The sequence below is a fragment of the Macaca fascicularis genome, chromosome 1 (genome assembly GCF_037993035.2).
Source record: "Macaca fascicularis isolate 582-1 chromosome 1, T2T-MFA8v1.1".
Lineage (NCBI taxonomy): Eukaryota > Metazoa > Chordata > Mammalia > Primates > Cercopithecidae > Macaca > Macaca fascicularis.
Window position 1 is genome coordinate 174,519,750 of NC_088375.1, and position 5,830 is coordinate 174,525,579.

Here is a 5,830-nt window from a genome sequence, read left to right on the forward strand (position 1 = left end):
AAGGCAATTTTCTCAGAGATTATCTCATTCAGTCTTCATAAAACACTGTGGGGAGACTTTGCAATTGCCCATTTTCCAGATAAGGAAAGTAAAACTCAAAGACATTAAAAAATTTCTTCATAGTCACACAAATGTCAATGAAAATGTGAGCTAATAAAATATCTTTAAACTAGGCCAGGCACGATGGCTCATGCCTGTAATCCCAGCACTTTGGGAGGCCGAGACGGGTGGATCACCTGAGGTCGGAAGTTCAAGACCAGCCTGACCAACATGGAGAAACCACGTCTCTACTAAAAACATACAAAATTAGCCAGACGTAGTGGCACATGCCTGTAATCCCAGTACTAGGGAGACTGAGGCAGGAGAATCGCTTGAACCCAGGAGGCAGAGATTTCAGTGAGCCGAGATCGTACCATCGCACTCCAGCCTAGGCAACAAGAGCAAAACTCCATCTTAAAAAAAAAAAAAAAAAAAAAAAAAAATCTTTAAACTTAATGATATTTTTACATAGTTAAGTATTTTACATATGTTAACTTAATCCTTACAAAAAATATGTTGAGGTGGTTACTGTTATTATCATCAGCTTTCAGAAGAAGGAAAAGGGTATAACTTTCCCAAGGACACACAAGTTAAGTGGAGGTTAAGCAAAAATTTGCCTTGGAACTCAGGCAATGAATTGTAGAGAGGTGATCTGAACCCAGGTATTCTGACTCCAGAGTTTATTCTCTCAGTCCTTATATTATGGTACTTCACAGAAATCTTTACACAACTCCCAAGGAAATATAAAATGCTGCCACATTTCTTTTGGTTGGGGCCAGCTAAGTGACGAGGTGGCTAAAAACTGAAGCATAGTGGAAATGATCCACATATGTGGCTTATGAAATTGCTTGAGGTTTTTCTGTTTTTATGTCTAAGTTAACACAATGATGCACTGCGCTTGGTACATGCTCAATAATTTTTTTGCTGACGTTATGAATGAAGTGTACAATGTCAAACCTAATATAAGTCATATCAATAAATTCAAAATTCAGCATAAATCAAAGCAATTGCTAATCATTCAGCTGGACAAATGGTCTGTTTTCTTAGCATAATATAGGATATTCCAAAATAAGAGTTTTAGCAAGAGTTGTCTTCAAATTTATCCTCAACACCTTCAGTTAAGTCTGGTTTGATATCAGTACAGTAAAGGTGTTAATCCTTTCATCTAAAAATCAACCAACATTCCTTGGAATTGGAACTTTTAAGAGGGGAATTCACTCTTTAATATTGTTATTGACACAGGGTGAGAGTTGATTCTTGAAACTTTGGGGGAAGGGGCATGGTTTGGAGTAACAACCTTTAAATTCAAAAGTAATCTATACTTGAAAACAACTTCACCTTCTAGCTTAAGATGTTAATTTTAGTTTATGAAGTTTCAGCCGTCAGAATACCCTAAAACATGGGTGTGTGATCTCACAACCTAAGATTTGTCAAACTGAGGACCTCCCTATCTCATTTAAAAATAAACTGACCACAAAATTATGCAACTCCACTGTTTTCTTTCTAAGCAGTTGTAAAAGGTGATTGTGCCAAGGAAAATCTCAGAAGTAAGGGTGAAGGCAAAAAAAAAACAGGCTATAATGAACCTTAGCTTCTTACAGCTACCTTAGTTTTAGCTAAATCTATTCAAATAACACTGGCCCAGCTGTTTGAAGTTCAAAAGGAATAAACTCTTCTCTTTGTTGAGGTAACTTTGAGATCAACTAGACAACCTCTGGGGTATAAGTCAACAAATCTTGAGTTGTTGTTGTTGCTTTTTTAATTTTCCCAAAACTGTGTTTTAATTTCCTCCAACTAAACTGTAATTTTCCACTTTGCAACTGATTCATATATCATGTATTCATTTATTCCACAAACATTTATAGAAATGCCTACTATGGATAAGACAATATGAAAACTTATTTACATTTACCATTTCAGTGCCTGCTGTGTAGCAGACACTCTGTAAAAATGGTTTGAATAATGCAATTTTTCATCTGACTTCTTACTCAGGTTTATTATACTTACAGTGTGTTAACTTTTGTTCATTCATTTAATAAATCTTTATAGATGGTTCTTGTGCTGCTATGCAAAGCACCGGCAGCACAATAAGTCAAAAATACATGGCCTTTGCCTTCCATGGCTTGTGGTCAAAGGTTCTCACCAACACATGTGTAATTTTTATTAAAATGTGCTACAAATGAGAAATTATCATTATTTGGGGTGGAGAAAAAATTTTAACTAGTCAGGAATTCCTAAGAAGTGATTTTTAACCTGAGACCTAAACAATGATGACAACCTGTGTAGGTATCTAAGATAGGGTTCCCTAAAGGTGGGCCCTGAAATACCAATTCCTGTGCTAGTGATTTATGATAGAGAGATGGGTAAGGGCTGGAGGAGAACAGAGAAGGGAAGGAAGCAAACAATAGTGTGATCCTCAGGCAAAGTGGTACAGAGAGTAGCTTCAGCCAGATACTTCAGGGAAATTCTAGATCGTATGCCTTGCTTAGAGTTGTCCTGACTTGCTGCAAGGTTGCTGGTCTTTCAAATTCTTTGACTTAGAATCTTTGGTTAGAGGCCTCCATGGGAGGCTGCCTTAAAAACCTTAGATACCTCCTGTCAGCAAAGTCCCTGCAGTAACCAGAGGACAGGCCTCCACAAAGCTGCTGACCGTGGTGGGTGCAGTGAAAGCCCACAGAAGGAGAAAGTGCAAAGAGATGATGAAAAGCTTCCCAAGTGATCAAGGAGAGCCCTAGCATTGTGCTTTAGAGTAGATCAGAGGTAAGCGTTCCAATAAATGCAAAACTCCTATAGCTGACCAAAGCCTTGCCAATAGGAGGTGCTGAAAGAAATGTAGAATGGTTAGAGGCAACCAGGACTACAAGGTAGATTGGTATGGGGTGGGCTGGAGAAGGAGGTGAAGACAGGTCGCAGGTTGAGTTAAGACCATGACTTTTATCCAAAGCAATGGGAGGCCACTGAACAGTTCTGAGCAAGTGATCAACGCATTTGGATTTGCATTTTAAAGCTTTTTCCAGACACAGTATAGAGAACAAACAGATGCTTGGATGGAGTTAGATGAACCCACTTAAAAAGTAATCTAGAAATGAAACGGTGATAGAGCAGAGTCAGGTAGTGGTAAAGAGAATTAGATAGAATGGATAAATTTTAGGAGATAATATCTCTGAGAATTGTTGATGAATTAGCTAGGGGAGAGGTGTGCAGAGATATCAAGATTTCTGGCTTATCTGACTAGATGGATGGTGGTTTCATCCATGTGAAATTAGGAACATAGGAATGCTAGATCCTCAGGGCTCAGAAATAAGAAAGATTCACATATTCGTGCTTAGGTGGAGGCCCAACACCCAATGACTGTCTACTTTAATTCTGACAAGAGATTACCTGCCACCTGGATAATAGTTCAGTAGCAATAAGAGGAACCAGCAGCCACAGGTCAATTTCCAAATGGAGGTTTGGCAGATCTAGACAGGTATTAAGTGGTCAACTTGCTCCAGGGAGGTACCGTCATATGGATGAGATGGGACTGACTGGGAAGACAGACCTGGTATAGATAAGATTCAGGGATTACAGAACAATTTGAGAGACAATATAATTAATATTCATGTGTGTGATTCAACTATAAATCAAACATATCTCAGAGAAGTTTTAGTGGAATGAAATTATCAAGATTCTAGCCTGTGGTTGGAGACCAAATTTGGTTCCCATTCTTCTACATTCTAAATACCGCTGGAATTAACATCAAAGGGGTTGTGGTAATATATATCACTAGAGTCTCCTGGACAGCATAAAGATAAGTATATTGATACATTTATATCAGGTTATTAGCTGAAGTCATTGGCAAGAACAAATAGGCACTGAGTACTTGATGAGTGCCAGGCTCTGAAATAGACACCTTGAGGATTTCTGCAAACAGGGATGATGTCTATCTTGTTTATTGTGAAATCCTTAGGACAAAACATAGCAATATCACAAAGTATGTGTGAAATAAATAATTATTGGGTGAATGAAGACATAAGATTTGGAGCTGTCACCTTCAGGAACTTATACTAATAAGAATTAACACTCATAATGCTAGACTTTTGCTGCTTCTTTTAAAAGGTCTATCACGTCTGTAATTATTTGTATACACATATTTTTACTCCTGTATTGTAAAGTTTGTGGTTGCAAAGACCATATCTATTCTGTTGCTGACTGTGTTCCCATTGCCTAGCATAGGATCTGACACATAATAGGGGCTCAATATATATTTGTGGCATGACTGATGGGTAGATACGCCCCAGATTCCCAGCAAGGTAGAATGTGTTCAAAGTCATAAGAGTTGCAAAAAGATTCTGAGAGTTTAGGGATCCAGAATTTACATCTTGTTTTAAGGAATCTACAAAATACAAGGAAAAGTCTGGCATTTGAGCTTGACCTTAAAGAATAGACAAAATTTTTAAAGTATGATAGGAAAAATAGAAAGTATTATTTTAGGCAAAAGAATAGAGTTATCAATGGTATCAGATGTGTTTCCGTAGGTTTTTGTGACTTTGTGCCTTTTGGAAAGTTAGTCCTATTTGAAGAAAAGTTTAATTGCAGGCACCCACAGCTGGTACCTTAAGTGCCAGATGCTGGTTTTGTTTCATAGTTAACGGTGGCGACACCGCTTAATTGTATATTTACAAGCAAACACATGTTGTTTCATGAAAACTACTTGATAATTACACAGCGACTACTGGAACCCCTGATAATTACACAGTTACACGTGTTACTACTACCAAGTTATCTCCTGATAGCTGAGTAATTAACTTGTCAACTCGGCAAATGGAGCTGGAGGGGGGAGCGTCTGAAACGTGTGTTCCTTTTCTTACAGATGTCTGTGGGTTCAGTCAGCACTTGTTGAACTTGGTATCATTCTCCTTTCAGTCACTGAGTACTTGACCTGGAGGATGAAACACTTTCTGTCTCCCTAAACTCCTTAGAGCTCTTTGGACTTCTTGTGACTTTTTAAAACATTTAACCTTGCTGAGAATTTTGGTAGTATCCATCCAACCATCCAACCATCTATCCAACCATCCATCCATCCATCCATTAATCCATCCATCACATCACAAATATTCATTGAGTCCCAACTATGTGTCAGGCCCCATGTAAGAATCACTGCTGCTGCTTCAGAAAGCAGTGTGGTATACCAGTAAAAGCACAAATCTGGTTTTGAAATCTGGAACTGCTACTTTTCAGGTAAGTGATTTTTTGCAAGTTTCCTAATCTATAAATGGACTTAATTGTGGCTAACAGTGCGGTTCTTAGGATGATAGCTAAGGAAAAACCTTGGCATAAAATTAATGCTTAATGAATCTTACCTAACCGCTGCTTGCTCCCATCCTCAGACCCAATTAGTCTTAATTGTTTCACCTTCTCACCAAAACAGATCCTGGAATAACCTCTACTTGGGATTGTTAACATTTCTAGATATGGTTTAAATTAAAATAACTGCTGGTTTTAATTATCAAAATTCAGATGTATTAACTAGATCAACTGGGCACTTTTCAAAATATATTGCAGTTAACAGATTTTGCTAAATGGCGGCCAAACTACCTGAAATGGTAGGGATAAGTAAGGTATGTAAACCTTATACATTTACTATTTAATAAAACCAATTACCACTTTAAAAATTGGGTCATAATCATGCAAAGTGTATCTCCTTAGAAGGGAGAATTCCAGAGTCCCGAGAGCCTCGGCTGTTTGAGACTTCCTGTTGCTCCCTGTTCTAGCAGTTCCTGTCCCAGCTTTAGTTCATAAGGAAGCAGCT